Below are 12,695 nucleotides of genomic sequence, written 5' to 3'. Positions count from 1 at the left end.
TCATTTTCAGGAAGAAACTGAGTATTATCTGACAGAATTGCAGGGGTGCCAATACTTTTGGCCACCACTGTATATGCTCAAGCACTTTAATAGAAACCTGTTCCACCATGTCCATCCTTCACTGCGCTACTGGTATTTATTTGAAAACACAGGGATATTCCAGGAAAACGTGTTTTATGCTTAATAAAAATAAACTGATCACATTTTCAATGAATTTCCATTGGTGTTTCTCCTTTTTGTAATTTACCTGTCTGGTTAATTCAAACTTTTCATGTTGTTTTTTCTACAACCAGTTAGTGGGGTGGTCTCAGTTTCTTAAAAGGAGTCTGTCACCCCCAATACTCAAATCATTTATGGATTCATATAGGAATCTTGGCCCCTTTAAAAAAAATTATACTTTAGATACAGATTATATTTTTATGAAAAAACAGCATTTACACCCCACGCTTAATTACCATCCTCTGCCCCTCCCTTTATCGTGATTGACAGCACTGCCTATATTGAATCCTCAGCCCTGCACACACTGACACTGCAGGAGGTGAAAACTCAGTGTCCGTGCTTGCGGGTATCCTCTAATCCCCTTGTCCAGTCTACAGTTGTCTAGTTCAGTGGGCATAAAAAAAGCTCTTACTTAAAAATTGTAAGGCTTGATTTGAGTTTGCCAAAAGGCATGTGGAAGATTCCCAAAATATATGGAGGAAGGTGCTGTGATCAGATGGGACCAAAATTGATCTTTTTGGCCACCAAGGTAAATGCTACAGTATGTCTGGCACCAAACCAACAGCTCATCACCCCGAGAACACCATCCCCACAGTGAAACATGGTGATTTCAATATCATGCTGTGGGTATGTTTTTCTGCAGCAGCCACCCCCATTATCTGAATGCAAGGAAGATTGTGAACTTGTGCTAATTGTGCATTAACACTTTGTCATTTTTGTTACATTCTGTCTTCAAGCACAGGGTTAACAATGCTCTGACTCCTTATTTGGCTTCATGGCTTGGTCATATATGCTGGATCCTGATTCCCAAGAAAATCCCACCAACCCAAGATTGTGAAAGAAATGCACAAAACACTTTTAGTGAATGTTAAATAGACCAAATTTTATTACAAATCATATTATTTCATTCAGTGTCTGAAATTTAGAATCAGCCAATTGCTATGAAAAAGACACTGAAAATGGCAAACCTCCGACTCACGAAGAATCATCCATCAGCACTCAGGAGAGGAAAACCCCCTGTGGAGGAAACCTCTAGGGAACCATGGATGAAAGACTGCCCTTCCCTCGGGCTTAGAAGGATAGTGCCAACAAGTAACAGCAAATTGTACCAGAGCTTGTACATTGTATCATATTTACAATGAGACATAATATACATCCACTATAGATATGATAGCAGTGACATCACATAGTCACACAAGTTAAACATTACATCATCAGAAAACAGTAATGGAGAAGGTCAAAGCAGGTGCCCTGTGTGAGCACTATATGGAGAAGCCTAATGTGATATCTCCAGGCCGTACACATAAAGGTGAAGGCAACTAGTACCGGACGTGAGGGAGATCTGGCTGCTATATCTGTCACCCCATTGATCGCTAGAGTTAGTTTGATCTGGCTGGCTAGGCGGTATGGCTGATCTGGCTGGCTGGCTAGGCAGTATGGCTGATCTGGCTGGCTGGCTAGGCAGTATGGGTGATCTGGCTGGCTGGCTAGGCAGTATGGCTGATCTGGCTGGCTGGCTAGGTGGTATGGCTGATCTGGCTGGCTGGCTAGGCGGTATAGCTGATCTGGCTGGCTAGGCCGTATTCCCTTCCTCCCTTACAGGTTGTGGAGTGATGAAGCTCCAGGTCTCCAGACACATCAAGTATGGCGCTTCATACGGCTGAATGACCTGTGGTTCCGGAATCATCTTCTATATCATAGATGTATGTGTTTATGACATCAGCACAGTTGCCGTAGTTACCACAGGTGTTTATTACTGGTGCTTCCCTGGCTAGAAAGTCTCTCTGTGTTCCAAAGAATTAACCCTTGATTGACTGGCATTGTACCTTTGTCCAGAATCCTGTAACATAATCTTGTCACTAGGCAGGACCGTTACCAATATTATACTTTAAAATTGCCCTAAACAAAGTCTAATTAGTGAGCGCATCTACAGATTTGATGAGTAACAAGCACAATAATTCCCTTAAGCACTACTAAATGCATAAATGCCCAATATGAGTACAGAGCAGTCCATGCAGAATGGATGATACAGAGGTCAATACAGTTAGATAAAGAAGTAGAAAGCCAAACCAAGTAAATGTCTCCTGAGATCTCGGCTACTGAGGTCTCAATTGCGCATGTGCTGCCTGCTAAGGAGACTATTGAAGCATGTAAAAAGTTAAAAAAATATATATATAAAAGTTCAAATCACCCCCCTTTTGCCCCATTCAAAATAAAACAATCAAAAATAACACGTTTGGCATCGCTGCATTTAGAATTGCCCGATCTATCAATATATAAAAAGAATGAATCCGATCAGTAAACGGCATAATGAGAAAAAAAAAAAACCTCCAGAATTAAGTTGTTTTGGTCGCCGCGACATTGCATTAAAATGCGATAACGGGCGATCAAAACATCGTATCTACACCAAAATGGTATCAATAAAAATGTCAGCTCAGCGCGCAAAAAATAATCCCTGACCCGGCTCTAGATCACGAAAAATGGAGACGCTATGGATCTCGGAAAACTGCGTCATTTTTTTTACAAGCTTTTTCACCACTTAAATAAAAAAGAACCTACACATGTTTTGTATCTACGAACTCGTAATGACCTGGAGAATCATAATGGCAGGTCAGTGTTAGCATTTAGTGAACATGGTAAAAAAAAAACTTTTGTGGAATTGCACTTTTTTTGCCATTTCACCACACTTGGATATTTTTCCCATTTCCCAGTACACTATATGGTAAAATCAGTGGTGTTGTTCAAAAGTATAACTCATCTTGCAATAAAACAAGCTCTGACATTGTCATATTGACTGAAAAATAAATAAGTTATGGCTCTGGGAAGAAGGGGAGCAAAAGCCGAAAATGAAAAAATGGAAAAACCCAAGGTGTTAAGGGGGTTAACTGGAATTTTCTGCCATGGACTCCTTGGCAAATCTGAAATAGATATTTCTAGCTCCCTTATCAGTGTGTTAACATATATCTTTGGCCTCATTCAGACGTATGTTTTTCATGTTTGTGTCCTATCCATATTTTTTACGGATAGAACACATACCCAATATAATTTTTGTAGTCGTCCACATGTAATATTTTTCTTTGAAGACCGTGTGGTGCTCGTTTTTTGTCTTAGTGGTTGATCAAAATTCTCATATCAAATCTAAGGGTCCATGACATCACTGACAGCTCGCATTGCCATCCATGTGCTGTCTGTGATAACACTGTTACTATAGGATAAGCTTTTCAATTTATGTATTTATTTTGCATACAAAAAAAGCTGATGAAACGCTGATGGTAAAAACTGACCACAATCAGACATTTGTTGCATACACGATAAGTCACTGACATCTAATTAAGGCCTAAGGCCCCATTCACATGTCAGGTTTTAATCAGTGTTTTTTTCCTAATTTTCATCTGATTTGGTCAGTGTGTTAGTTTTTCTCCTCAGTGTGGCATATTTTTTTGCAAAGTAAAACGCTAAAGGTTTCCTAGCCTAGCTTGCCCTACCTATAGACACTGGAAAACAGGCAGGACAAGCAACATGGTTGGTTCTGTCCATTTTTTTAACAGACTCATTGACTTCAATAGGTGATCTTTATCTACAAATTGGATGAAAATCGGACTTGTCTCAGTTTTGATTTTCAGATCAATCATCCACAAAAAATAGAGATGTAAACCTGTCCATAGTCTATAACGGAACATATTCTACCTGTTAGAAAACAAAGAGAATGCATAGAATAATATTGGGCATGTGAAAGGGTGGTTATAGGCTCCAACAGTGCCCACTATTTTATTGGGGCCCTTCAATGGACCTCCAAATTCATAGGGCCCTCCAATAAATGTTTTTAGCTGTCTAGTCTGGATATTTAAATTACAGACCTAGTCATTGAAATGTGAGTTCGGTGTGCAAATCAGACAAATTTTGATTCTGTGACATTTTGCATACAGTCCGTCTGTAAAAAAAATAAACAGACGTGAAAAGAGCCATGTGCTATCCTTAAAGAGAAGCTGTCAGTAGGATTTACACACGTGGTCAAAATTGTTGGTACCCCTCGTTTAATGAAAGAAAACCCACAATGGTCACAGAAATAACATGAATCTGACAAAAGTAATAATAAATTAAAAATCTATGAAAATGAACAAATGAAAGTCAGACATTGCTTTTCAACCCTGCTTCCATAAAATTTGACAAAAAATTAAACTCATGAAATAGGCCTGGACAGAAATGATGAAATGATGGTACTCCTGAAAATAATGTGACAAAAGTGACATGTTAAATCAAGTTGTGTCCACTAATTAGCATCACAGGTGTCTACAATCTTGTAATCAGTCACTGGGCCTGTATATAGGGCTACAGATACTCACTGTGCTGTTTGGTGACATGGTGTGTACCACACTCAACATGGACCAGAGGAAGCAAATGAAAGAGTTGTCTCAAGAGATTAGAAAGAAAATTATAGACAAGCATGTTAAAGGTTATACGACCATCTCCAAGCAGCTTGATATTCCTGTGACTACAGTTGCACATATTATTCAGAAGTTTAAGATCCATGGGACTGCAGCCAATCTCCCTGGATGTGGCCACAGGAGGAAAATTGATGACAAATCAAAAAGACTGATAATGCGAATGGTAACAAAAGAGCCCAGGATAACTTCTAAAGAGATTAAAGGTGAACTTCAAGCTCAAGGAACATCAGTGTCAGATTGCACCATCCGTCATTGTTTGATCCAAAGTGGACTTCATGGGAGACGACCAAGGAGAACACCATTGTTGAAAAAAATTCATGAAAAAGCCAGACTGGAATTTGCCAAACTACATGCTGAGAAGCCACAAAGCTTCTGAGAGAATGTCCTATAGACAAATGAGACAAAAATGGAAGTTTTTGGCAAGGCACATTAGCTCTATGTTCACAGATGGAAAAGTGAAGCATATCAAGAATAGAACACTGTCCCTACTGTGAAACATGGAGGAGGTTCTGTTATGTTCTGGGGCTGCTTTGCTGCATCTGGCACAGGGTGTCTTGAATCTGTGCATGGTACAATGAAATCTCAAGACTATCAAGGGATTCTAGAGAGAAATGTGCTGCCCAGTGTCAGAAAGCTTGGTCTCAGTCGCAGGTGGGTCTTGCAAGAGGATAATGACCCAAAACACACAGCTAAAAACACCCAAGAATGGCTAAGAGGAAAACATTGGACTATTCTGAAGTGGCCTTCTAAGAGTCCTGACCTAAATCCTATTGAGCATCTTTGGAAAGAGCTGAAACAGTCTGGAAAAGGCAACCTTCACACACGAGACTACTGGAGCAGTTTGCTCATGAGGAGTGGGCAAAAATACAGTTAGGTCCATATATATTTGGACAGAGACAGGGTTGCACATGTTAAAGAGCTGACACTCCTAAACCCTTCATCCAATTTTAATGTGGATACCCTCAAATGAAAGCTGAAAGTCTGAACTTCAACTGCATCTGAATTGTTTTGATTAAAATTCATTGTGGTAATGTCTAGAGCCAAAATTAGAAAAAATGTTGTCTCTGTCCAAATATATATGGACCTAACTGTACCTGTCGAGAGGTGCAGAAGTCTCATTGACAGTTACAGGAATCGTTTGATTGCAGTGATTGCCTCAAAAGGTTGTTCAACAAAATATTAAGTTAAGAGTACCATTATTTCTGTCCAGGCCTATTTCATGAGTTTATTTTTTTTTAAATGCTGTGGAAGCAGGGTTGAAAAGCAATGTCTGACTTTCATTTGTTCATTTTCATAGATTTTTAATTTATTATTACTTTTGTCAGATTCAAGTTATTTCTGTGACCATTGTGGGTGTTTCTTTTATTAATCGAGGGCCACCAACAATTTTGACCACGTGTGTAGCACTATAAAGTGAAGTCATTGCCATAATGGTGCCGTGATGCTGATTAGTGATGAGCGAGTATACCTCATTAACCCTTTCAAGCAAACAGGCTATCTCTGTATGTGTCACGGCTGTCTAAGAGCCGTGACACTTGCAGGCGCAGCGACAATGAATGAAACGCCGAGCATGCCAAAATACTCGAAGAGTACCCGAGCGTGCTCACCGAAAGGGTTAATGAGGCATACTCGCTCATCACTAGTGTTGAGCGATACCTTCCGATATCGGGAAATATCGGATCGGATTGGATCGGATCGATACCCAAAAAATATCGGATATCGCCGATTCCGATACCGGAAACCAATGCAAGTCAATGGGACACTAATATCGGAATGAAATCCCAGCGTGAGAGAATTCTCCTGATTGTTTAAAAGTCGGCGGGTGATAAAAAGCCGCCAGCTTTTAAACAATCACACAGCCCCATACTGATTCCCCGCAGCCTCCCATCCCTATCCTCCGCTCCCCCCACCACCTCCCATCCCGATCCTAAGTTAGGACCGGGCGGGGAGCGCAGCACCAAGGAGTGGGGAGCGAAGGACCCGGGCGGGGAAGCCGGCAGTGAAAAGACTTCACCACGGACTTTCCCGTTCTGTGCTGCGCTCCCCGCTCCCTGATGTACACTCCACGCACCCTGGTGCTTCGCTCCCCTCCCGGTCCTAACTTAGGATCGGGATGGGAGGCAGCGGGGGAGCGGGGAGCACACATCAGGGAGCGGGTAGCGCAGCACACAACTGGAAAGCCGGCCGGTTATTTCAAATGAACAGCTGAGGTATCAGCTGATGCTGATCAGCTGTTCATTTGAAGTAGCCGCGGTGCCCTCAGAGGGTTCATGTGAGTTCATGCTTGACTGCATGAACTCACATGAACTTTCCCACGGCCGCACAGGTCAGCCACACATCCCAGACCATCCCATCAATCCAGGAAGACGAGAATCCCATACCATTCCCGTCTTCCTGGATCATGGCTGAGCACCTGGGGTGGTACAAGAGGATGGAGCTGAATGTCCCGGTCATGATTAGTGTGTGCGCGGTGTCTGTGGGTGTTTACGTGTGTCTGCGCGATGTCTGCGGGTGTTTGCGGGTGTCTGCCGGTGTTTGCGCGATGTCTGCGGGTGTCTGCTTGCAGGCAGACATAGGCCGATGTGACACTACTACTCCCATCGGCCTATGTCTGTCCTCCATTCACTTGTGCCAGCAGGATCAGCTGGATGGGAGCAGTAGTTCCCATCAGCCTGATCCGGCTTTTTAAACTGGTAAACTGGCCCATATGTTATTTTTGCCCCTATACATGTTTTATTTTTTTAGGCCCCCATATTTTTTTTTTGTTTTTGGTCCTCAATAAATAAAAAAATAAAAAAATACACCTATACTCACCTAGACACCTAATTCCCCGAAGCCATCGATCTCCTGTAATAAAATATAAAATAATAAACCACAACCTTATCCTTACCCCTCCGTAGTAGTCCAAAGTGACAAATGCAGTCAAGCATGAACTCACATGAACCCTCTGAGGGCACCACGGCTACTTCAAATGAACAGCTGATCAGCATCAGCTGATACCTCAGCTGTTCATTTGAAATAACCGGCCGGCTTTCCAGTTGTGTGCTGCGCTACCCACTCCCTGATGTGCGCTCCCCGCTCCCCCGCCGCCTCCCATCCCGATCCTAAGTTAGGACCGGGCGGGGAGCGAAGCACCAGGGTGCGGGGAGTGCAGCACAGAACGGGAAAGCCCGCGGTGAAGTCTTTTACTGCCGGCTTCCCCGCCCGGGTCCTTCGCTCCCCACTCCTTGGTTCTGCGCTCCCCGCCCGGTCCTAACTTAGGATCGGGATGGGAGGTGGCGGGGGGAGTGGAGGATAGGGATGGGAGGCTGCGGGGAAGCAGTATGGGGCTGTGTGATTGTTTAAAAGCCGGCGGCTTTTTACCATCCGCTGGCTTTTTGCGGCCCGCCGGCTGTTAAACAATCAGGAGAATTCTCTCACACTGGGATGGCATTCTGATGACAGGCTGGATCGCAGCTGAGCGCTGCCATCCAGCTTGTCATCCTTCAGAGACACTGCAGAGCACAGGCATTATGGGAACTTCCGGTTCCGGTATCCGATATTCTAAAAGTATCGGAACTCAGTATCGGAACTCCGATACCGCGAATATCGGTCGATAATCGATATTACAGTATCTGAATGCTCAACACTACTCATCACTAATGCTGATTAATCGGATACCTGAAGTGAAGGAATTCGATCAGGGGGTGGAGAAGCAGAAGAAGACCCTAGCCCCTAGGCCCGCCCCGAGGCACGGAAGATTTCATTAGATGAAATCTTTAGCAGATGAACAACCACAGATTGGATTCCTTCACAGCAGGTATCAGGTTAATCAGCATCACAGCGCCATTATGGCCATGACTTTACTTTATAGCACTAAATCCTGCTGACAGGTACTCTTTAAAAAGTGAATAGGAGTTGGACGTATATTACAAAAACAGACTTGTTAATTTAGGAAGTTTTAGAGACTGAATTTCTTTATGGATCTTAGGAATCTGGTCTGGGTTCTGAAATTATTTTGTGTTTTGTCTGGTCTGAGTGGTCTGGGCCAGATGGAGAAGAAAAGAAAATAACATGTGTAAAATTAGAATGGATGTCACCCATGGGTCACTTGCTTGATAGAGGGTCTGTTATCTCTCCTAAAATGTCTGGTCAATTCTTCTATTCTGCATAACAATACTGAAGAATCTCTACTCAGAATTACCTTTTGTGGCTTTAAAGTTATTATCCACTGCTGGAAAACTGCAGCTTAATCAATTCAGGACCCCAATTAAAATAAAAAGTGGATGCCCACCTATGACCCATACGCGGCCGCTGTATGGCTGCAGCTCAACAATATTCTGTCGGGGTGGACATCTGCCCTGATGATATAGTAAAAGTGGCAGGTGACGAGCAGGCGCCCATTGGCTCCAGTTGGCTCATGATACAAGTCACCTCACTCTCCTGAGAACGGCTGCGACAACATCATTGGCATGGTGCCATTGCAGGAGGTGAGTATCAAGTGGTTTTATCTTACTTGGGGTCCTAAAATGATTAAACAGGGATTGTCCTGGTGTTGACAAACCTTTACTGTTGTGTTTTCATTGGCTGTGATCCATAATTATCAGCATTAACAGAAATAAACACTTGGAATAGATCACTCTGTTTGTAATGACTCTATATAATATGAGTTTCACTTTTTGTATTGAAGAACTGAAATAAATTAACCTTTTGATGATATTCTAATTTAGTGAGATGCACCTGTATTTGTTTAATCTATAACATTGATATACTATATTATATTCTATAATATGTAGCATGATACAAGGACATCCTTTTTCATTTCCTATTTTAAATGTTCATCTCAGAGGTTGTAGTATCCAGAGACATATATGTGGATCTTTATTGAAATTCATACCATTGTGTACTTATATCCTTCTTAACATTGATGTGGTCATTGATATGGGGTATTTGTCTACTGTGTAAAGGAAGGTTTGTCCTTATTTTCTGGCCCTCTCTCTCTCCGCATTACATTGTATTTAGTATTTCTTCTGTATGTATTTGAAATATTTAATAAATATAAAGTTTTTATACTGCGTCGGTGGTCTGCAATTTCCTTACACTTATAGGTTTATGTATATGTTGGTAGTTGAGGTAGCAGATTTAATAATTAGCTATGTGGTTCTATTGGTTGTCATGTTGAGACTTCTGTCCATTACGTGGCATTCTTTCTTCCCTACAGTCCATCTGGTTACACAGCTGTTCTATATTGCACACTCATTATGAAAATATCACAATGCATAGTGGTTGGTTTTGATGGTAAAATCATCTTTTACATACTTTGCAGATGTTATATGTGAACTTCACAACACTTGCTTCCCTTTTATTATATTCTTCATCATTTTGCATGACCTTTTCCATGTAGTTGTACACTTGTTTACAGGAGGTATGCAGGTTCCTGTTTTTTTTAATGTAATTTAACCACTTCCCAAAAGCCGCAAAACCAAGATAATAAATTTAGTGGGTGCAGTGGCACCTGGGCCCTGAAGCCATAAACCCAAAACACAACAGACAGCTGACGCTGGAATGATGGTCCCGCCAATCGTTCGACCGGCAGCTATCTCTCCTAACTCCTCCATACTCAGGAGCACGTGTCCTGGTCCTCTATGAGAGAGCCACTGCCAGACTCCTCTGGCGGTAGCTTATCTCACCAAGAAAAGGGTTGGCAGTCCAAAATCGGACATGCTGGATCCTTCTCTACCTGACATCATCTCTCAGGAGAGAGTTGGGGGCTCCCATACCCATTAGACTGTTGGCCGATGATGACAAGTTCGGCTGACTTTTTCAAGGTGGATGTCTATGTATATTTTCATATTATACTGGGTTCAAAGTTAAAAAAAAGAAAAATGTAAAGATATTTTTATTTTAGACTATGATTGCAGATGATGAGGTCTAGACATCGTCTTGGTCTGTCTTTTAAGACCTGGTCTTTTTTTTTTTTTTTTCAATCGAAAAGCCAGGAGAAAAAGGTTGAGAAGCCTTGGTTTAGTGACACTGCCACCAGAAAATATGAATGTGGTATTCCTGCTGTTTTATATTGCAAGTTCATTCTTCTCTTAAAAAGATGGTACCCCTGTCTAAATCCACTTGGAATTAAATTGTGTATGCCACATGGTGGTCTGAAACAGTACTCCATGATGTAGGGTGTCTGTTGCATACATGTTTGAATGTACGCAGCTGTTTCTAGCTAGAACAAGGAAAGAATTACGGTAGTGGCCAAGTGGTCACAGGATTGGCCAAGGTGCTGTGCAAATGTAGACAAGTGGATGTTGGATAATTCAAAATGGGTCTCATTTATGTAAAGTCCTGAGCAGTTTAGTAAGCTTGGCATAAATTACTCAATGCATGAGATTAATAAGGTAAGGAACACCTGTTTTAATAAACGTTGGCCATTATCTGGTAATGGTGGCCATTTCTGAGTAAGGCATCCTTCCAGGTTTTGTCCTGAGGCATATACATCACATCTACATTACAGACCAAACGTTTGGACACACCTTCTCATTTAAAGATTTTTCTGTATTTTCATGACTATGAAACTTGCACATTCACACTGAAGGCATCACAACTATGAATTAACACATGTGGAATTATATATGTAACAAAAAAGTGTGAAACAACTGAAAATATGTCTTATATTCTAGGTTCTTCAAAGTAGCCACCTTTTGCTTTGATGACTGGTTTCCCCACTCTTGGCATTCTCTTGATGAGCTTCAAGAGGTAGTCACCGGAAATGGTTTTCACTTCAAAGGTGTGCCCTCTCAGGTTTAATAAGTGGGATTTCTTGCCTTATAAATGAGGTTGGGACCATCAGTTGTGTTGTGCAGAAGTCTGGTGGATACACAGCTGATAGTCCTACTGAATAGACTGTTAGAATTTGTATTATGGCAAGAAAAAAGCAGCTAAGTAAAGAAAAACTAGTGGCCATCATTACTTTAAGAAATGAAGGTCAGTCAGTCCGAAAAATTGGGCAAACTTTGAATGTGTCCCCAAGTGCAGTTGCAAAAACCATCAAGCTACAAAGAAACTGGCTCACATGAGGACCACCCCAGGAAAGGAAGACCAAGAGTAACCTCTGCTTCTGAGGATAAGTTTATCCGAGTCACCAACCTCAGAAATCGCAGGTTAACAGCAGCTCAGATTAGAGGCCAGGTCAATGCCACGCAGAGTTCTAGCAGCAGACACACCTCTTCAACAACTGTTAAGAGGAGACTTTGTGCAGCAGGCCTTCATGGTAAAATAGCTGCTAGGAAACCACTGCTAAGAACAGGCAACAAACAGAAGAGACTTGTTTGGGCTAAAGAACACAAGGAATGGATATTAGACCAGTGGAAATCTGTGATTTGGTCTGATGAGTCCAAATTTGAGATATTTGGTTCCAACCACCGTGTCTTTGTGCGACGCAGAAAAGGTGAACGGATGGACTCTACATGACTGGTTCCCACCGTGAAGCATGGAAGTGGAAGTGTGATGGTGTGGGGGTGCTTTGCTGGTGACACTGTTGGGGATTTATTCAAAATTGAAGGCATACTGAACCAGCATGGCTACCACAGCATCTTGCAGCGGCATGCTATTCCATCCGGTTTGCGTTTAGTTGGACCATCATTTATTTTTCAACAGGACAATGACCCCAAACACACCTCCAGGCTGTGTAAGGGCCATTTGACCAAAAAGGAGAGTGATGGGGTGCTACGCCAGATGACCTGGCCTCCACAGTCACCAGACCTGAACCCAATCGAGATGGTTTGGGGTGAGCTGGACCGCAGAGTGAAGGCAAAAGGGCCAACAAGTGCTAAGCATCTCTGGGAACTCCTTCAAGATTGTTGGAAGACCATTTCCGTTGCCTACCTCTTGAAACTCATCAAGAGAATGTCAAGAGTGTGCAAAGCAGTCATCAAAGCATAAGGTGGCTACTTTGAAGAATCTAAAATATGAGACAAATTTTCAGTTGTTTCACACTTTTTTGTTAAGTATATAATTCCACATGTGTTAATTCATAGTTTTGATGCCTTCAGT

Source organism: Phyllobates terribilis, unplaced genomic scaffold (genome assembly GCF_046119375.1).
Source record: "Phyllobates terribilis strain yellow unplaced genomic scaffold, ASM4611937v1 Scaffold_8__6_contigs__length_399053987, whole genome shotgun sequence".
NCBI lineage: Eukaryota > Metazoa > Chordata > Amphibia > Anura > Dendrobatidae > Phyllobates > Phyllobates terribilis.
The sequence above is the reverse complement of the archived record's forward strand: the minus strand, read 5'-3'. Positions refer to the sequence as shown.